Source organism: Bos indicus, chromosome 10 (genome assembly GCF_029378745.1).
Source record: "Bos indicus isolate NIAB-ARS_2022 breed Sahiwal x Tharparkar chromosome 10, NIAB-ARS_B.indTharparkar_mat_pri_1.0, whole genome shotgun sequence".
Classification (NCBI taxonomy): Eukaryota; Metazoa; Chordata; class Mammalia; order Artiodactyla; family Bovidae; genus Bos; species Bos indicus.
In genome coordinates, this window is record NC_091769.1 from 69,889,890 (window position 1) to 69,912,770 (window position 22,881).

Sequence of the window (22,881 nt, forward strand, 5' to 3'; positions counted from 1 at the left end):
AGTAGGGGGATATTTCCTGTCAACATGGAATGGAAGGTAAAAGGTAAATTTCATATACATAAATCTTGTCCCCCACTCGTTCTCTGAAGTTATAGGCTGTAACTTTCTAAAATTGTCCAGTATCTTTTTAAACTGTATAATTAGGTTTTTCTAGGTGTATCTGTACTTCACAGTATGTTCTCATAATTAATTTCACCTTGTATAGCATGCATTGTCTTTGGCTCTATTGTCCCTTTTCCAATCCCTATCTATCCCTGTGATGATGCATAGAAATAGAAAAACCTATTTGTGATGCAACACAGAGAAATACATGCAAGGCTTATATAATATGCTATGCTATACGGACTCTTAGTCACTTTTTCATTAGGAAGGAAAAGGCCATGAAGAGTAAATAAGCAGGAGGGGGAACACTTTTCTCAAATTTTCTCTTCCAGATCACAGAAGTAAATGTAGTGTTCATGGGCAAATTTCAAGAAAATAAATTCTGGAATAAAAAATAGAGGGAAACCAGACTATTTGCTACTTCCCAGAAGACAACAGTCTTCCTTGATGTATGTTAAATAGTATCAGTGAGTTTTTATTGAGCACTTACTATGCTCAAGGAATATGCATTAGGTACATATACCACAGGGAAATTATCCTTGGATCGATGCTACAGATGAGGCAACAAGCAACAGCCTGTTGAGGTCTTAAGCTAGTATACGACAAAGTGAAGTGACGTGAAAGTCACTCAGTCATGTCTGAGTCTTTGCAATGCCACGGACTATACAGTCCAAGGAATTCTCCAGGCCAGAATACTGGAGTGGGTAGCATTTCCCTTCTCCAGGGGATCTTCTCAACCCAGAGACTGAACCTAGGTCTCCCACATTGCAGGTGGATTCTTTACCAGCTGAGCCACAAGGGAAGCCCAGTATAGAATAAAGCTGGGAAACAAACAAGCCTGTCAGTGTGAGACAAAGCCAGAATTCATACCCATGTCATTAAGGCTTGTGCTTTTTTTCTCTGCCACATTTAAGGGACATCTTTTATCAGGAAAGCCAGACCAGTGTATTTAGCTATAACTTTTCCATCACAGATTTTAACTACTCAACTCAAAAAAACAGCTGTGTAAACAATAGTCTTTCTAAACCTAAACAGACATTTCCCCAAAGAAGACATATAGATGCCTAATAAACACAAGAAAAAATGTTCAACATTGCTCATTATTAGACAAATGCAAGTCAAAACTACAATAAGGTATCACCTCACACCAGTCAGAATGGCCATCATCAAAAAGTCTACCAACCATAAATGCTGGACAGGGTGTGAAGAAAAGAGAACCCTCTTGCACTGTTGGGAAGGTAAATTGATATAGCCACTATGGAAGACAGTATGGAAATTCCTTTAAAATACTAGAAATAAAACCACCTTATGACCCAGCAATACCACTACCAGGCATATATCCTGAGAAAAATAAAATTGAAAAAGACACATGTACCCCAATGTTTTTTGCAGCACTATTTACAATAGCTAGGACATAGAAGCAACCTAGATGTCCATGGACAGATGAATGGAGAAAGAGGCAGTGAAATATTATTCAGCCATAAAAAGGAATGCATTTTAGTCAGTCCTAATGAGGTAGATGAAACCAGAGCCTATTATATAGAGTGAAGTTAAGTCAGAAAGAGAAAAACAAATATTGTATACTAACACATACATATGGAATCTAGAAAGATAGTACTGATTAACCTATTTGCAGGGCAGCAATGGAGACAGACATAGAGAACAGACTTATTTATGGACACGAGTTGGGGAGAGAAAGGAGAGGGTAGGATGTATGGAGAGAGTAACACACACTACCATATGTAAAACAGACAGCCAATGGGAATTTGCTGTATGACTCAGGAAACTCAAAACCAGGGCTCTATAACAACCCAGAGGAGTGGGATGGGGAGGAAGGTGGGAAAGATGTTCAAAAGGGAGGTGACACAGTTATACCTATGGCTGATTCATGTTGATGCTTGGCAGAAACAAACAATACAGTTACACAATTATTCTTCAATTGAAAATAAATTTAATTTAAAATATGAAAACAACAACAACAAAAAAGAATAGTCTTTTTAAACAGAAACTGTGGCAAAAGAGGCTCTAGAAACAATCCCTCTAACATGACCTGAAATGTGAAACTAATTGACGGGTCCTTAAGTGTGACAATTGCCAATTACTTTGTGAAAGCAGATTTCATACAGTCAGTGCCATGTTGTCCTCAGCATCTCAAATGGAGTTTCTCAGAAGCCAGTATGCATTAGTCACAGAAACCATGTATTCAAATCATGCCACCAATAAATAAATTTCCCAGAACCCATCTTTCCAAGAATTTCCAGGCAGATTCTTTACCACTGAGCCACCTGGGAAACCACAGGGTTCAGTTACCTGGAGTATTATATGACATGAACTATCTCTGGGATGATGCCAGACATCACAACTGAACCTAGATGGCAACGGTGGTAGTACCCCCAACTTCTGGCCTGGGGCCATTCTCTGGTTGATAGATGACGCAGCCACTTTAATGAGCACTCCTCTGCCTGCTTTCCCCAAGATAAAATGAGGCCACAGTTGAGAAATTGCTTTTGTTTTTTTAGCACCCAACAAAACCAAGGTGTATGAATTTTTTTTTTAATAGAAACTTGTATCTGAAAAGCAGGAAAGGGAATTCTCTAAACATTTCAACTACTACATAACTTCCCAAATCCGAAGAATGTGTTTTGGGACCTCTGATAAACAGAGTACCATTCATGATGAAAGGAGTATACCTGAGAAAAATCATATTGTTTCTCCTTTTCTATGTTCATTTCTCAAATGGTCTTTTCCAACTTCCTTTTTCACAGCAGCTGTGAACACATCACCACAACTGTGGCTTCATGTGGCTCATTTTAACTCAACCTTTGGCTTGGGCTTCACATGGAAACTTATATTACCATACGTAAAACAAATAGCCAACGGGAATTTGTTGTATGGCTCAGGAAACTCAAACAGGGGCTCTGTATCAACCTAGAGGAATGGGATGGGAAAGGAGATGGGAGGGAGTTTCTAAAGGGAGGGGATGTATGTATACCTATGGCTGATTCATGCTGAGGTTTGACAGAAAACAGCTAAATTCTGTAAAGCAATTATCCTTCAATAAAAAATAAATTAATTAAAAAAAAGAAAAAGATTTCCCATTTCATTTATCATTCTGGCCACTGGACCTAGGACAAAAAGGCCTCTTTGGGTATGTTCTAAAAATGTTATGACTGTAATACCCTTCAAACAATATATGAATAAAATGACAAGATTGCGTGCTTCAGATGCACAGATAAAACACACTCCCCCACCCCCAACCAAAAAAAAAAATGAACTTCTAAGGATTCAACTATCACACCATATTGGCATCAAAGATTAATGAAAAGACCAGAAATCTTGAAGATGTTGGTGAAATTCAGAGGATATCTGTTCTAGTGTTTACTAGGTACATAACTTTGAACAAGTTACATTATTTCTGGAAACAAAATTTTCTCATCTGTTAAAAGAGAGTAAATGAGCTCCTTGCCCCAAAGGGTTCTAACAGGATTTAAAAGAGATTGTATGCTTAATCACACATATTGGCATTTTATAAGTTAGTTGCTAACATTTCCATTAAATGTAGCCATCGTCTTCCCTAGTCTGGTTGTATATATGGCTACAACTTCAGATACCTGCCAGATTTGGATCAAGGGGAAAATAGAAGCCTTGGCATGCAAACTTTCATCTTTTGTGTCTATAGCTTTCATGAGTGTTCTCAGCGCTCAAATTACTCTTAAGTTAACTAAAAAAAACTCAAAGACTTCATTCATTTAGGAAGCATTCACTGAGGCCCCAATGTATATAAAGAAAAAAACAAAAAAAAGATTCAAGAGTTTGCACCTTGTTAACTTCAAATGATGGAGAAGGCAATAGCACCCCACTCCAGTACTCTTGCCTGGAAAATCGCATGGACGGAGGAGCCTGGTAGGCTGCAGTCCATGGGGCCGCTAAGAGTCGGACACGACTGAGTGACTTCACTTTCACTTTTCACTTTCATGCACTGGAGAAGGAAATGGCAACCCATTCCAGTGTTCTTGCCTGGAGAATCCCAGGGACGGGGCAGCCTGGTGGGCTGCTGTCTATGGGGTCACACAGAGTTGGACACGACTGAGTCGACTTAGCAGCAGCAACTTCAAATGATCCAACTGACCACAGTGAAGTCATCAGAATTTCTGGCCACCTTTACACATTCAAGTCATTTAACCAATCTGGCCATGTGGTGGTTCAGCACAACTAAAAAAAAAAATATTCATGACACAGCACTATAGATTCTGTCAGAAATATCAACTGCCGAAAAATGACTCAGAAATCAATTGGACTAGAAGCAACTCGATAGAAAAGATTCAATCTCACACCTTTGAAAAAGGAATATAAAGAAATAAGATCAATTTCTAAGTAAATTATTTAAAGTGATGTGTAAATTACAGTATAAAATACTTCTACAGTGAACTTGTGAATAATTATAAAAGTAACAATAAAAATATTTAACTTTTTATTTCTATAGAGTAAAAGTCTCCACTCTTGAATTGCAAGTTTCATTTCTGATGAATAAGCATTTCTTATTGTCAACAGGTCATTAGCCTTTGCTTGATCACCAACTGCAAAATAAACTACTAATTCTGATCTGTGAATTTTCATTTTTATATAACTTTTTTCAAAGTTATAGATGATTAGAAGTATTATCATCCTATTTATGCAACTTGTCTCAAATTGACATCAATGTGACATATCAGATCAAAATCATATAATAAAGCCTTCTTCAGTGATCAATGCAAAGAAATAGAGGAAAACAACAGAATGGGAAAGACTAGAGATCTCTTCAAGAAAATCAGATTTTTGAGATTAGTTGTTTGTCAATTGCTTCATTTGCTATTACAACTAGTCTCAAAAATATAGAAGCAACTCCTACAGCTCAACTCCAGAAAAATAAATGACCCAATGAAAAAATGGGCCAAAGAACTAAATAGACATTTCTCCAAAGAAGACATACAGATGGCTAACAAACACATGAAAAGATGCTCAACATCACTCATTATCAGAGAAATGCAAATCAAAACCACTATGAGGTACCATTTCACACCAGTCAGAATGGCTGCGATCCAAAAGTCTACAAGCAATAAATGCTGGAGAGGGTGTGGAGAAAAGGGAACCCTCTTACACTGTTGGTGGGAATGCAAACTAGTACAGCCACTATGGAGAACAGTGTGGAGATTCCTTAAGAAACTGGAAATAGAACTGCCTTATGATCCAGCAATCCCACTGCTGGGCATACACACTGAGGAAACCAGAAGGGAAAGAGACATGTATACCCCAACGTTCATCGCAGCACTGTTTATAATAGCCAGGACATGGAAGCAACCTAGATGTCCATCAGCAGATGAATGGATAAGAAAGCTATGGTACATATACACAATGGAGTATTACTCAGCCATTAAAAAGAATACATTTGAATCAGTTCTAATGAGATGGATGAAACTGGAGCCTATTATACAGAGTGAAGTAAGCCAGAAAGAAAAACACCAATACAGTATACTAACGCTTATATACGGAATTTAGAAAGATGGTAACAATAACCCTGTGTACGAGACAGCAAAAGAGACACTGATGTATAGAACAGTCTTTTGGACTCTGTGGGAGAGGGAGAGTGTGGGAAGATTTGGGAGAATGGCACTGAAACATGTATAATATCATGTATGAAACGAGTCACCAGTCCAGGTTCGATGCACGATACTGGATGCTTGGGGCTAGTGCACTGGGACGACCCAGAGGGATGGTATGGGGAGGGAGGAGGGGGGAGGGTTTAGGATGGGGAACACATGTATACCTGTGGCGGATTCATTTCAATATTTGGCAGAACTACTACAATATTGTAAAGTATCAATTTATCAAAGTATCAGTATTGTAAAGTACTTTGGCCACCTGATGCGAAGAGTTGACTCATTGGAAAAGACTCTGATGCTGGGAGGGATTGGGGGCAAGAGAAGAAGGGGACGACAGAGGATGAGATGGCTGGATGGCATCACTGACTCGATGGATGTGAGTCTGAGTGAACTCTGGGAGTTGGTGATGGACAGGGAGGCCTGTAGTGCTGTGATTCATGGGGTTGCAAAGAGTCGGACACGACTGAGCGACTGATCTGATCTGAAGAAAGTGAAGTGAAACGAAAGTTGCTCAGTCGAGTCCAACTCTTTGCGACCCTGTATAGTCCATGGAATTCTCTAGGCCAGAATACTGGAGTGGGTAGCCTTTCCCATCTCCAGGGGATCTTTCTAACCCAGGGATCGAACCCAGGTCTCCCGCATTGTAGGCAGATACTTCACCTCTGAGCCACAAGGGAATAGATAGGTTAAAAAAAAAAAAAAAAGAATGGATAGGTAATGAAAGGAATTTCTCAGATAGCAAAACAATCAACTGGATTTTGGTTCTTCCTCCAATGGTTGTTTGTTTTTTTTTTAATTTTCATGTAAATAGTGTCATTCTAAAGCACCACATGTGCAGAATGAAACAAGTAGGCACAGCTGGCTCCTGGCCATAGCAGATGGAAGGAAACCAATGAAGCAGTTAAGCATCAAGCTGAGGGGCTTACAGACACACACACACACACAGTTCATAAATATTACCTGATGATGAGGTACTGGGAATTTCGCTGGGAATCTTAGATGATAGGTGACACAGATGAAACTATTAACAATTTTATATACACCTACAAGGTGGATGTGCTCTTGCTGCTCCATTAAAATATGGAAACACATTAATTTGCACTTGCACATACACAAATCATCTCAAAACTCATTCCATGACTTTCTCACACCGAAGGCCTTTTGAAATCATGCCCAAGTGTCCACACAAAGTACCTTGCTATCATCTCCCAGCAACCTTAAGGATTCATGGAACCATTTTAAAAGGCATTCTCGGTGAGAAGTCATCAACCTGACCTTCAGAAGACCTGTGCCTCTTCCCCAGAGCTTGGGGCTCTGCCACATCTGTTGGGGAGGAAAGACACTGCCCACTGGCCAACTGACAGCAGGGCGGGAAGCAGCGCTCATTCACGCTCCCTCTGCCCTGGCCAACTATTACTCTGTGTTCAGTGTTTCCAACATAGGCAGGCCAGCTGGACTCCTCCCAGGGAGGTGGCACTGGGAATTGGCACAGAATGAGATAGGACATAAGGGTCGAAAGGAAAAAGGAACTTTAAAATGTCCTGCTTCTCACTTTGCACGGGAAAACACGTTGTCATTAGCGAGCTGTGTGTTCTTAGGCGATTTGCCTAACCTCTTTGGACTTTAGTTTTCTGACCTGCAAAGTGATAGACCTGAATCTCTAAGGCACCTTCCAACCCAACATTCTATGAGGAGTAACAGCAAAGTATCCCATGCCCATAAAACTCATGCAGAGCTATCTGGGAGGACAAGTCTCCAATGAAAAAAGCATTTTAAAAGGCACAGAAAAGACCAGTTGCCTTATAAAAATGGAAACCAAAAGAGGAAAAAAAACAAGCTCCAAATACAACATATACTTGAAGTCTATGCAGTAAATAGTAGTCTCAATTTGTCTCTCTCCTATAGTAGTATCATACATCCTTGCCATATTCCAGCAGTGTGTGGAAGGTACTGCCCCATCCTGTTGCTGGCCAAAATCTTGGTCTTCTCTGCCCACTGAAGCCAAACGAAGAAATACAGAGACAGAGTTTGGAAGAAATAGAAAAGTGGCTTTAACTCTCAGCTGGCAGAAAGGGGAACACAGTACTCTCATGCCTCAAGAACTGTGTCCCCCCGCCCCCCATGAGGAATCTAGGGGCAAGGGCTGGTGGTCAGCAGTCGTTGATGAGGAAAAAGATGATAGGATCTTGATTTCTTCCTCTCGCGTTGTTTCAAAAACAGTCATAAACTGGAGTCAGTAACCCAGGAATTCAGTCTGGCAGTTAGTGGCTCTGAGGCCTTCTTTCTGATATGGAACTACAAGCAGAAGGGTGTTGTAAGGGAACACCAGATAGGGGATATATTCAGAATAGAGACAAAGGAAAAAATGTGAATTGTAGCTCCCGCAGAGTTAGGGGGCAGAAAAGCAAACTCAGTTATAGACATTCAGAGTGAGGAGGCAGAAAAGCAAAGTTAGTTACAGACATGCAGAATTAGGAGCAGTTGAAGTAAAAAACTAGGAGCGTTCAGGCCTGCCGCTGTCCTCTTTATCTTCTTTGTTCTCAGGAAGAGGAAAGAGAAAAACTCATTCCTTGTTTTTCCTTTTCACCGCAACAATCCCTTAACCTCAAATTTGGCCCTGAGAAAAGCACTTTTTCAATGGGATATCACTAACAGTAATACAGTTCAGTTCAGTCACTCAGTCGTGTCCTACTCTTTGTGACCCCATGGACTGCAGCACACCAGGCCTCCCAGTCCATCACCAACTCCTGGAGTTTACCCAAACTCATGTTCATTGAGTCGGTGATGCCATCCAACCATATCATCCTCTGTCGTCCCCTTCTTCTCCCGCCTTCAATCAGTAATACAAGTATAGACTTAAAATGGGTTGGGCCCTCCTCTACTTCTGCCATTGCCACAAGGAAATATATATAAGCAGTCACTATGCATTCAGCATGAATCCCAGAAGAGACCCATGGAGCAGGCCTGAACCTAGCCTGAAGCTATTAATACCTGAGTCCAAGGAAACAACACAGACCCACGAGCAAGGTAGCAAGTCCTTTGGTGTAAGTCTGAGATTTTGAGGTTGTTACATATCATCATAATGAAAAAGGCTGACTGACAGACCTTGTAAAGGAAATCACATAAAGCGAATGAAGAGAACAAGAGACGATAACATCTAACCATCTGTATAGGAATCACAGAACCGGAGCCAAGTGTACTCAACATGATCACAAGTGTGACATGGTCATGTCAATTTGAGAACTGCACACAAATTACAACAGGATTTTCCAAACTCAATTTTAAATGATCCTAATTAATGACCCTAAGTAGTTGGCTTGATTTAAAAAAAAAAAATTTAAATCTTTATTGGGAAAGAGGTAAAATTGTAGAAAAACCTAAAAATTCCTGAAACGTCATTTAGATGAACTGGTTTTCACAAACTACCACATACTCTCTTCTACATCACAATCAGCCTGGGGATGCTGCAGATGTTTGAGATGTCTGTCACTATAAGCCATGGGACTGTCAAGCACATACCTTTAATTTGTAAATGGACTTTTATTCTTTCTTAAAATTGAGATATAATTGACATGCAATATTGTGTAAGTTTAAATACCGGTAGGTTTGATACATTTATATATTTCAGTATAATTACTACCCAAGAGGGCAGCTAATACCTCTACTATGTAACATAATTAACATTTATTTTTTTCTGTTGAGAACAATTAAGAGCTAGTCTCTTGGCAACTTTGAAATAATACAGCATTGTTGACTATTATTCCTTATGCTTATTTATCTATTAACTGTAAACACCATCTTAAACAACATCTCCCCAATTCTTCCACCCCTCAGCCTCTGGTAACTACTGTTCTGCTGTTTTTATGAGTCTGACATTTTGAGATTGCAACTTTGTGATCTTAACAGTATTTGTCTTTCTTTGATGGATTTATCTCACTTAGCACAATGTCCTCAAGGTTCAACCACACTGTCACAAGTGGCAAGATTGCCTTCTTTCTCAAAGCTGAATAACATTCTATTGTATGTATATACTACATCTTCTTAATCCATTTAACCGTTAACAGACACTTAGGTTGTTTCCATAGCTTGGCTATGGTGAATAATGCTGCAATGAACATGGGTGTGTGGATATCTCTTTGAAATACTAATTTCAGTTCCTTCTCTCTTTTTGTGGCCTCTCCTGGCAGCTTGCGGAATCTCAGTTTCCTGATGAAGGATTGAACAAGGTCCTCAGCAGTGACAGCACAGAATCCTAACCACTGGACAGCCAGGGAATTCCCCCAATTCCTCCTTGCATGCACCTAGATTAAGATTGCTGAGTCACCAGCAGTTCTATTTGTAGTTTTTTGAGGAACTACCATACTGTTTTCCATAATGACTATACCAGTTTATATTCCCACCAATAGTACACAAGTGTTCCTTTTTCTCCACACTTCTCCAAATCTTCTTTCTTGTTTTTTTTGATAATAGCCATTCTAAGAGGTGTGAGGTGGTATCTCACTGTGGTTTTGATTTTCATTTCCCTGATTACTAATGTTGAGCATCTTTTCATATACCTGTTGGCCATTTATATGCCTTCTTTGGAAAAATGTGTATTTAGGTTCTTTACCCACCTTTGAGTTGAATTACTTGCTTTTTTGCTATTGAGTTGTATGAGTAATTTATATATTTTAATCTCCTATTAGATATATGACTTGTGAATATTTTTCCCATGTTGTAGATCGCCCTTTCTATTTGTTGATTGTTTCCCTTGCTGTACTTAGTTTAATGTAGTCTCATTTATTTATTTTCATTTTTTGTTGCCTGAGCACACACCTTCTCTAGAGATAACGTTTCAATTTCTCCCAGGATCCAGAAGCTGAGTCTGAACAAAACAATTTTACAGAGAAATGTGAACATATTTGTCTCATAATTGAATAATGTAATTACCACGTTGCCTCTGAGTTTTATGCTGCTCTGTCTATTGGAGGCAGAAGACCTGCTGAGGCAATTTTAGAAATTTCATAGCAAGTGCATTAAAGTCTTAGTTTTGTTTAGCAGACTATGAAGAGGAGGGGAGAAAAAAATGAGGCAGAGAGGATAAACTCCCAACACTGAATAAATATCAGAGCATCAATTACACTAATAAGAGTGAGTAATATGTTATTTTATACCATTTGATAATAGATTGTTTTCATTGGCAACATAAAGTTTGTGACATTTCATAACTGCTTTTGCTGTAATATTAAAAGAAATAACAGCATATAAGTAGTATCTATAGTACAGTCATACCAATGTAAAAAAGGAAGTGCACTAGAAAATCAGATTTGAAATTTTCTCAGAATTGTTAACACACTGCCTTTAAGTAATAGAACATTTGAGTGATTCTTTTTCCCCGCATTATCCATACTTTTCATATTGAATATGCATTACTCAAATAAATTATCTTTTGAAATTATCATTCCTAAATTACAACTTTCTTTTCAAACTGTTCTTTCTAACTATCGTTTCTCGTTTTGGTATACTTTGTCCTGTCTTCTTCCACATCCTTAGCAGAAAAAGGGGAGATGCAAACTAATATTGCAATGGAATTTATGTATTTATATCTGATCTTCAAAAGTTTTGTTAATTACCAACAAATATTTGGCCACATAGGTAAAATTACAGCCACAAAAAGCCTAATGTTAACCAGAACAATGAAATTATATAATCTCTAAAACAGAGTTGACAGTTCCCGACTTCCCTGGTGGCTCAGTGGTGAAGAATCCACCTGCCAATTCAGGAGACACAGGTTTGATCCCTGATCAAGAAAGATCTCACAAGCCAAGGAGCCAGTTAAGCCTGTATGCCACAACTACTGAGCCTGTGCTCTAGAGCCTGGGAACCGCAACTATTGAGCCCATGTGCCCTAGAGTCATGCTTCACAACAAGAGAAGCCATCGCAATGAGAAGCCTGCACACTGCAACAAGGCAGCCCCTGATCTCTGCAACTAGAGAAAAAAGCCCCCGCAGCAATGAAGACCCAGCACAGCTAAAAATAAATGAAAAAAAAAATTTTTTTAAAGAGTTGACAGTGCCTTACAGAATGGTCATTAAAAATGAAGCTGCCATCTTATTGCAACACCAAGGAAATTTTGAGATTACACAAGACATGGAAATACTGTGTCCCAAAGACATACCAATCGTATCTCCAAATTTGTCATTATTTCAGTAGAAAAGACTGGTCTCACTCAATTTATATTTAAATAAATTATAAATATTATAATCTCAAAAGAATAATTAGCATATTCTTTATCCCAGAGACTTCAAAGATGTTAACAGATTACCATGATCTCTATTTCTTCAAAGACAAGTAGAAAATAGAAATGTGAAATCATTTTCCTACAGTCACACAGAGTAAAACATGATTGTGCTAGATACTTACTGATTTATGAATGCTTCCTGAGTGTGTTAATAGAATCTTAAAAATATGTTACCACTAGACTATACAGAAACAATGTCTCCTTTTTAATCAAAATCCCCATATTGCAAAAGTAATCTTGCATAAAGCAATAACCTTTTCATTTCCAAAGCAAACTTTGAAAAAAATAAAACTACTTCCCACCTGGTTTTGTGAGGGATTGCTGTTAATAACTATTATTAACGGTTTGTAAAATTATGACATGCTATTTCATTGTCTGGTAGTGATAAGCTTATCAGAACAAAGCATAAATAAATAACTGTGCTAATGTTTTTCAGCTTCAGAAAATTACACATACTATTACTAGTTGATAATTTTGTGTGCTTAAAATCTACATTCATGAAAAATTAATAGTCTTAATGCACAAGCATTTACATTGGTATATCACTTCTGAAATTCTTCAAGACATTTGTCATTTTTTGTCATTAAATACTTACAAAGGTAAAAAAAATTAATAGTAATGTCACAATACAAGCATATCTTTAAGGAAGATAGATTGTTGACATTTTGTAAAACAAGCAATGAAAGACTATTATGTCCCACTTCAAAGATCTATCTAAATTCCTAGGCAGGCTCAGGAACAACTTGGGGAATTTGCTTAATATATAAATTCTCTTATCATCTGAAAGTGCCAAAAATTAACAAAAGTACCTCCTATTTATTCCAACATACACACACCAGTTATACCATTAGCATTTAAGGTCACTCATGAATTGATTTTTCTTAAAGCAGGTACTCAATATCTTTTCTTCCTTATAAAGAGAAAATACCTTAACTTGCCCCCAGTTGTCTATGGATAAAGTAGAAGTCTCATCAGGAAGAAGGACAAATTCATGGAGGAGATTCCAGTGAATGATGTTATATATAGTTAATACTAGAAATGTTAATAAATAACATTTAATTCAAGAGAATACTAGAAAGAGAATCTGGAAGGAATCTGCCTTCCAACACAGGGGACATGGGTTTGATCCCAAGTCCAGGAACTAGGATCCCACATGCCTCAGGGCCACTAAGCCTGTGTGTGGCAACTGGAGAGCCCTGGAAACCCAACTACTGAGCCATGTGCTCTAAAGCTCCTGCACCCTAATGCTAATAGAAATAGTAAATCAGACTATTACAAAGAAGACCAAATAATAGAGCACCCTAATAGTTTGGGCTTTATTGCAGGGAGCAGGTTTTTCCTTCCTGAAAAGGAATTTTTCCTAAGTACATTCTTTGCCCCTGAGGAAGAGGGGTCACCAGTGAGGATTGTTAAATTTGGGGCAAATGGAAAGGACAAGCCCTGCTCCCTGTTCTAGTTTCTATCTCTTGAGAGTGTGCCCGTTCACACCAAACACAAGTTCTCTCTGCTCCTCCATCTGTCCAGAGCCTCCCTTGAGTGTGTCGTCTCCTCCTCTGGGGTTTTTTCCCTAGCCTACAGGACCTGGGGAGGAGGACAGTTCTGTGTAACTCAAGGGTCACAGCTGTTAGCAGCCCAGGAGGCCAGTATACTAAAGCCATTGCCTTGCTCCTGGCTTCTGACAGTAAACAGGAGATAATTGGTCCTTGTCTTTGCACTGTTCTACATCTCAACTTGTTCAGAACCAAGCCTCTTCAAGTATCAGTATTAGGCTCTTGAGAATCCCTTGAACTGCAAGGAAATCAAGCCAATCAATCCTAAAGAAAATCAGCCCTGAATATTCATTGGTAGGACTGGTGCTGACACTCCACTACGCTGGCCACCTGATGCAAAGGGCTGACTCTCTGGAAAGGACCCTGATGCTGGGATAGATTGAAGGCAGGAGGAGAAGGGGACACTAGAGGACGAGATGGCTGGATGGCATCACCGACACAACGGACCTGAATTTGAGTAGGCTTCGGGAGTTGGTGATGGACAGGGAAGCCTGGCGTGCTGCAGTCCATGGATGGGGTCACAAAGAGTCAGACATGACTCTGAACTCATGAGCTACTGAACTGATACTCTCAGAAAAGAGCTTTCATTCATTGCCGATTGATTTGTCAAACCTCCAGGTCAAATCTACTGCCTGATTTCTATGGAAGCCGTTGATCATCACACAAGACACCGAGTCCACACTTGAATTATCTGTTTACCAACATCACAGTTCTGGCCACAGCACTCTACAACAACTTGTGCTGTTATTTATTAATATTTCTCTTTTAAAAGGCTCACTGTTTTTTTACTTTAATACCCAAATGGAAACTACTGCAAAAGGAAAATGAGTATCACTTGTCAGAGATTAACACCAAAAACATACATAGCACTTAGTCTATGCCAGGCTTTATAAATATGAACTCACTGAATTCTCAGCACAATCCTGTGAGGTAGGTACTGTTACTGCTATCATTTTATAGATGAGAGAACTGAGGCATCGAGAGATCAGGAAATTTGCTCAAAGTCAGGGAGCTAGCAAGGGGCAAGCTGAGCTCTGGCCCAGGCGTCCTGGCTCCAAAGCCAGCTCTGACCCACCTCAAGTACAGAAAGTGACCGTGTATAGACAAAGTCAGTGAGAAAATAAACACTTTCACAGTATAAAAATAAAATTCAAAGAAAAATCAGTTAGCAAAAATGCACACCTAAAAATACAAATTTTCTTGTGCAAGAAATAACTTAAAATCACTCAATAATAAAATTTTAAATTTAAAAATGAAATACAAAGAACAGCCAATTGATTTGTAAAAATCCACTCCGGAAAATTCTATTTTTTTCTTGCAGGAAATAACTATTGATAAGTCAATCATAAAAGGTTCATTTTAAGTAGCCTTATTTTAAGGTCAGTTAGAGTCAAATGCCCTGAAGGGAACGTGTTTTAATTCATTTTTGCTCCTTTTTTGCTATGCCCTAAGCAGAAAGCTACAGACCTGAATAGACCTCAATCACTCCGGGTTTTCCTAATGGCATTTTGCCCCACCACATTCTTCTTCATCCTTGTCTGTAGTGATGTTTACTCCCCACCACACCTCTTTCCCCACAGGAACCTGCCTTCGAGTGATTCATGTAGTCAGCAGGAAGTGAATTACTGTTGTTGGCGCTACCACTTTAGTTTTAATCTAAGCAATAATACTGTGTCTGTGAAATTAGGGATTTGATGGGCTGCACTTCTCATAAAGTGTCCGTGAAGAGAGACAGTGGGAGTCCTTCTACCCCATTTCCTTTGCCAACTGGTCACACAGCTATTAGACATTTCCCATACAACATTTCATATGACAGGCTTTGGCCAGCGGACAGTGCATACAAGTGATTCCTGGCACCTTCAGTGATCCTGAAAGTCCCCTCTTTATCTGCCTGTGGCTGGAGGAAGCCAACTCAAGGGTCAGAGGAAACTAAAGCCCACAAATAGAACTCTGAGTCCTTGAATGACTGTGGGACAGAGGACCCACTCCCACGAGAGCCCACACTGGACTATGACGTGAAGTGAAAAATAAACTTTTACTCTCTCAACTCACTTTGAGAAAGTTTATGACAGCACTTAGTTTATTCTGTTTAATACATTAACACAAATGGAAAATTACTTCTTTATATCCCTTTAAATGACCACTCTTTGATAAATGCTGACTCTTTGCGACCCCATGGACTGTAGCCTATCAGGCTCCTCTGTCCATGGGATTTTCCAGGCAAGAGTGCTGGAGTGGATTGCCATTTCCTTCTCCAGGAAGTAAAAGGCACTGCCCACAAATACACAGTTTGGTCTCCATAGGAAAATGTGTTTCCAGACACTGCCCCAACTCACACCAAGTCATCTAGCTAGCACGCCTCTGAACTTACAGGTGTTTCTCTTCCTACTAATCCTTCACTGTAACTGGCATATTGAATAAGCAGAAGTCAGGGGTTTAATCACAAAAACTTTTTTCCACTTGTCTCGTAATTTAAACCCAGTCAGGTGCTTCCATTAACCTTGACGTTTATGGTCATGCTTAAGTTAGACAATCTATTATCATTTTAAACTTCAATTGCAACCCCAATTCAGTATTTTAAAACATCTAGCCAGATTCAGTAATTAACAGATCAATCACTATTCAAACATCTCCCTCCCACATGTCCCTGCCCATCCTGGAGCAGCTTCAAGACACCTCCCCTCCTCCCCTCGCTGCTCTCGCCTCCACTACCACACTGCCTCAGGGGAGGAAGGTCTGCTTAACACTTTGTTTTAAACTCTTTCTCCCAGAACTTACCTGCTATTTCTGACCTGTGTCTCAACCAGAGTTGAAGCTTCAAAGGGTTTAAGTAAATGGGCAGGAGAATTCCTACTTAATAAGTTCTATATAGTAAGATAGTGCTGTTCTTTCTGGAGTTAGAGGATATTTAGAGCTGACATTTATATGGTGGGTATCTTTACAGATTATCTAGAGACTTCCTTTGAAGTCCCTCCGACTGCAACCCCCTTTACATATCAGCCTCTCGCTTGGCTGCCCATTTCCAACAACCTCTGTTTCCTATTTCCCACCCCACCCCACCCCACCACCACCAATGTCACCTCACAGCCTTTTGGCCATGGTCTCCTCACCTTGGGTAAACCCTGTTAAAATTATTCCCAGCCACTGGCTCCCCGTCTTGTCACTGGGATCCACATTCTGCCCGAGGGCAGTGTGACGATTCATACACAGCGGCTTTGCTCCTCTGCCAGAGGATTCACCATCCCTTCTCCCCTTTGATTTCCCAGAGGGCTTAGGTGACAGCTGGTTACCAGCGCTTCTACTCACAAGAGTCACATTTTAAGCTCTCTGGTTAGTGAGGTATCTCCTCCTCAGATGTGAGATGAGGGCATTGAGCACCTCCCAACTCTTTGCTCGTGCTCAGTTTAGGTAACACGGTTCTCCCCAGAGAAGTCCTCCTCACAATATCGTCTTAATTTTAGACCCTTAATTCACTTGGCTTTGACAAAGAGTCACCAGCAAAGCCCATTAACAATTCCTGGGAAATAAAAATAGAACCTGAGTAATAAAATTAAGTCTAACCTTTTCCTTGCTATTTCCTCCAGTTTCACTTGCTCATAAGGCGCTGCACGCAGAGGCCTTGCAACCAGCCCTTAAAACCAGAGTTCCTGGTTCAAAATGGCTGCCCGAACACTTCCGCTTGGGGCCGTGTGCAGAATCACGTGAGCATGATTCTGACTCAGGAGGCCTGGAGTGGATCCTGGGAGCTGATTTTCTAACAAGCTCCCAGGTGATGCCAATGGTTATAAACAACCACACTGAGTAACACAGCGAAAAATAGTTGTTGAATGATCTTCACTTTTTGCTTGTTAATTTGTTGTTTACAATAGTTTAGAGAGGTTGATAAAGATTACAGGGCAGGGAACCTCCCAAAATTGTTACTTGCCACCATCACTGACTACCCCCGATTTTGGCCTCTGCTCTCACCTTTCTTAGCATCAATAGCTGATGTCTTTGCCCAGGTTCCTGTGAACCCATCCTTTCTGCAACAAAGTCTCCAAATGTCTGACAGCTCTAAGACTGTCCATAGTGAGCAGTTTTTCCAGTTGAAAAATGATAGCTCTGTCTTTGACCGTGGTCAGAACTTGTTCATGATCTAGGCAGTATGTCAGAGAATGCTGTACAGTAAGGCCAGAACTAAGTATAAGGTCAAGGACTCAGAACTGCACAAGTCTCAGTAAAAATCAAAGAAAAGGGCTCATCCCTTCCCACATGGAAGTAAAAGTGACTGTTCAGACAATTTACCTGGAAGGTGTGGGCCCATCTTATTTTAATCTCCTCTAAGGCAGATAGATACTTTGCATAAATTTGCATGGTATTATCAATTCTTATATTGTAAAGTAGTAAACTGACTTCTTCAGAGAAATTTTTATCCCAAATTCCAGTTTGGGAGACAATAAAACTGCTATTTCCCAGAAACTACCTGAGTTGGAAGCAGAGTCCCTGGCAGAACTGGCTGGAGAAAGGACTGGGTGAAGTTTGGGGATCTGGGATTACAGCTGAAGCAGCAGCTTCTCCAAATTCCAGTTTGTGTTACTTACTATTGAATTTGGTAATTCTTCCTTATTTCCCACCATAAATAAGCACCAGAGCTCATAAAGGTGAGGGAAAGCTGGGTGAAAAGAGCAAAGATTTCAGAGTGTAAGCTTACTTCCAGATTCTCCACTTATTTGCTGTGTGGCTTGGAGCAAGTTAACAGTCTTTCTCAACCTGAAATGCCTCATCTTGAAAATAAGAATAAGAATAGAAGTCTTGCAAGGGCATCATGAGAGTTGAATAAAATTTATACCAAGAGGCCTCATTCAAGGCCTGGCCTTTAATAGGTACTGACCACATAAACTTCTCCCCCTTCAAGGACAACAGGGAAGTGAAAGACACTCGGTATTCTGCGAGCACCAAAGGTTTGTAAAGTACTTTAACTTTCAAAGTACCTTCATAGCTGTATTCTTACCTAGTGTGGGGAGAAAGGAAGATGTGAAGGAAAGAGATACAAAAAGCAGCAACTGCAGAAGAAACACAGGATACCGCAAAACAAAATCGAGAGCCTACACGTTTCCATCAGATGGAAAGATGTGGCGTTTGATGCAGGCGGCAGAGGCTCTCACAAGGCAGGTGAAGGTCAAATGACAGCCGGTGAAGTCTGCAGCAAATGCTCTCCAATTAAAATTATAATCAGTCAAATAACTGAGTTTGTTTTGATTTTGACCCAGAAATTAATTTTTGAGAAGAAAGTCTTGCTATTCCAATCGTCGGCAAGTGAAACAAAAGTGGAGCGCTCAGCCTTGCTAATCACTGATGTGTATTCTCTGTGTATACAGTGGCACCATGCACCCTATTAAAACTGCCTAAATATAGCCTCTGTGGTGTAATGTTTGTGGGACCCTTTCACATCAAGATTCAAAGCAAGGACAAATCTGCAGGACAGATAGAATTAGGGCCCTGCTGAAACCCAAACTCTGCCCTTCCCCTCTGCTCCTCCCTTGGTGTGTGTGCTTAGTTGCTCAGTTGTGTCCAACTCTTGCAACCCTGTAGACTGTAGCCTGCCAGGCTCCTCTGTCCATGGGATTCTCCAGGCAAGAATACTGAAATGGGTTGCCATTTCCTTCTCCGCTCCTCCCTTTAGGAATATACAAAAGAACCACTAAGCATCCTCCAAAACAGAAATCAGGCTAAAGGAAGAGAGCCTCAGTCCTCCTCTAGCCTGGCCCCACAGCATCACCCCTCTGGGCTTTGACCAAGTTCCTGAAAAAGGGCAGCTGGGGAGATAAAATATATTCACGGTTATTTGAGAGATGTGGGACACAATAGGAAGCAGAACTTGGGGAACATATGTCAAAGTGGGATAAAGAATAGGGAAAGGAGTTGTCCCCCCATCCCTGGAGGAAACTGTGTGGCATTTTACCTAGTGGCGCTCAGCCTTCTTCACAGTCCAACTCTCGCGTGCACACATGACACTGGAAAAACCATAGCCTTGACTAGACGGACCTTTGTTGGCAAAGTAATGTCTCTGCTTTTGAAAATGCTATCTAGGTTGGTCGTAACTTTTCTTCCAAGGAGTAAGCGTCTTTTAATTTCATGGCTGCAGTCACCATCTGCAGTGATTTTGGAGCCCGCAAAAATAAAGTCTGACACTGTTTCCACTGTTTCTCCATCTATTTCCCATGAAGTGATGGGACCAGATGCCATGATATGATTATAGACTAGAAATTCCTAAAAGGCAGAGTGTTTATCTCTCACATTTTGATAGCTCTTAGCAGTCATCAGGGACCTTTTTTACATAGTAGGCCATCAATAAGTGTGTTTAAGTGAATCAAGTACATTTAATAAAGATTTAGGGCTAGCCCTTAAAACAGTTACTTCTAACTTCAAAGTCTTCTTTGGCAGCAGCTATGACATACACTGATTTCTCTGCTCTAAGTTGGAAGTAAGAATAGGAAAACTCACAATGGCAAAACCTAAGACTTAAACAAAACTCTGAACACATTTATTGCACACCAGCTCTGGGAAAGACTCCTTTATACACTAAGGCAGAGGCTTTCCTATGTAAATAAATGTGTACCAAACCCAGAAGTTGCTGTTTGCATACTTACTCTTGCTGTTTTCCTTAAGTCAAAGAATCCATGGCTAACAGCAGTTTTCACTATTATCATTTTTTATTATCATCACTATCATCATCATTATCATTTTTGTTAATTTATTACCAACTCTGAGTGTTTTAAACCATATAGTATTGATGAAGTGACTGAGGGAACAACAGTTGCTGCAGTTGGTACCAAAACACTTTAAGTCAATGGTTTCCCAATGTATAAAGGCGGTTTTAGGTCGGTTTGGATCATTGGTTGTCAAGTGCCAACATCTGCACCACTGGTGTGAGGGTGGAATCAGGCCAGGAAGTGAGGAAGTGAACATGAATTAAATGAGGCTGCACTTTCCTTCATGCAACCCCCAGTGATTCTGATCATGTAAGCTGAAAACTCCTCTTCTAAAACAAATGTAGCAGTGCTTTGCCAGATACCAACATCTCAATGACAATTTAGACCAGAGGTTGACATACTACACGTGTCAGCCAAATCCAGCCTACCTTTTATTTTCATAAGTAAAACTTCATTAAACATAGTCACACCCATTCATTTATATATTGTCTATGGCTGCCTTCACCACACTGTAAGTGCAGAGTTGATTAGTCTCAAAAGAGACACAACGGTCTGCAAAGCCCAACATATTTACCATCTGGTCCTCTGGAGAAAAAGTTTGCCAACTCCTGAGATAGAATAATACCAAAAGTCACAGATGTTAATATTTCAGTGACAATTTACAATGCTACCAAAATTCTTTCACCAATCCACAACCTAACCTCCTAACATATCTGAGTTTATTAGGGTCATTAAGTGTTTTAAGTGTTTTGAACTATAGATATAGTTTATTTCTTGAATTTTGGTGTTTGTTAAAGGAGCACACTCTTTGCCTTACATAAAGTATGGATCTTGCCCTTGATGTTGACAATAGACATCTTCATCCTGTGCAGGAATCAGATTTGTGGTTCCTATTGCATTTCCTTCCATATATCAGTATTTGACCTGTCCCTTAACCTCAAGGGTTGGGACAAACTCTAAAACATTAAAAAGTATAAGAAATTTAATTGAAAACTTTATCCCCCAATTCCTAAGATAGCACCTTTCTTATTTCTACCTTTGATGCTTTTCTAGCTGTAGCCTTGTTATCTTGCTCCCTAGCCAGGCAGTATTTGCTTAATGATGTCCCAGTAGGAGCCCCCTCTTCCCTACTCATTGAATCTTTTTCTCCCCTCACCTCACATTCCTTCTAAACATGACTGCATCTCTCAGGATGCTTAACTAGCCAAGAACAGCAGTATTAACCACTCTTTCCAGCAATAACTTGCTTTTTTGTACACTGCACCAGCATAAACAAAGGAAACGTGCAAAAAGAGCGATATTTAAGAAGTAAAAAAAAAGGGGGGGGCGGGTAAGAAGTTGACTCAAAGTAAAGGAAACGATTGTAGGGAAAAGGGAAACAGAAGGGCAGAACTACACCAACCTGTCAATAAAGAAGCAATAAAGAATTGCAGAGTCAAAAAAAAAGTAAAGTCTAACAGTGCAGCCAAAAGCAGGACATTTGAGTCTTGCCCACTAACCTTGCTCTTCCAGGGCACATCTCACATTTTCTCAGAGGGAATGCACAGATGTCACACTTCACATCCCTGCCATGCAGAAAGAATCACAATGATGGTCTCTCTCTCAATAGTTATTAAGCCCCATGCACGTAGAATCCCATTCTCACAAACCTCCTAGCACACTGTAATGTCTTTGCTTTACTTCTCATTAAATGGTTCCGAATGGCTACACTGCAGTAGAGGCTTCTGTCTGCTGATAGTTATTGAGCAAAATCAAATCAAGTACTAAAACACAAATAGCAGCTCAAGATCTACCCCAGCCTCAACTCTCTCAGCCCTCCCAGTCATGCAGAAAATGAATCTCCCCACGTTCCACATTCCTACTATTCAGAAGCCTAGCTCAAGGCCGGCCTGATTTGGGACTCATCTCTCCAGCCTCTGAACAAAGTATCTGTTTACCACCTCAAAACCAGGAAAGATGTAAAGGCTTTTAACATTTAGCAGGTGTTGAGAACAACAAATACCATGTGATATCACTTCTGTGTGAAATCTAAAATATGACACAAATGAATATAACACAAATGTTAACTACAAAACAGAAACAGAGTCACCGATAGAGAACAAACCTGTGGGTGCCAAGGGGGAGGGGGTGGGGGTAGGGATGAAGTGGGAGGTTGGGGCTAGCAGAGGTAAGCTATTGCATATGGAATGGACGAACAATAAAGTCCTATTGTATAGCGCAGAGAACTATATTCAGCATCCTATGATAAATCATGATGGAAAAGAATACACCTATGGCTGATTCATGTTGATGTATGGCAGAAACCAACACAATATTGTAAAGCAATTATCCTTCAATTAAAAATAAATTAATTTTCAAAAAGTTTTTAAAAGAATACAAAAAAGAATGTGTATATATATATATTTTTTATAAGCTGTGCTGTGCTATATCACTTCAGTCATGTCTGACTCTTTGTGACCCCTATGGACTGTAGCTCACCAGGCTCCTCTGTCCATGGGGATTCTCCGGGCAAGAATACTGGAGTGGGTCGCCATGTCCTCCTCCAGGGCATCTTCCCAATCCAGGGATCAAACCTGTGACTCTATGTCTCCAGCACTGGAAGGCAGTTTCCTTACCA

General features: G+C 40.1%; 1 protein-coding gene across 2 annotated transcripts in view; it reads right to left on the reverse strand.

Moving 5' to 3' along the window:
* The window catches only part of SLC35F4 (solute carrier family 35 member F4), a 287,250-nt gene that overhangs the window by 194,827 nt on the left and 69,542 nt on the right, over positions 1-22,881 (reverse strand). The window contains exon 1 of one of the 2 annotated variants that reach the window (XM_070797653.1): positions 17,134-17,221. The exons of the other annotated variant lie outside the window; for it this stretch is intronic. The gene's annotated coding sequence lies outside the window, so the exon portion shown is untranslated. Of the gene's footprint in view, positions 1-17,133; positions 17,222-22,881 lie in introns of those variants that run through there. 2 annotated transcript variants of the gene reach the window in all.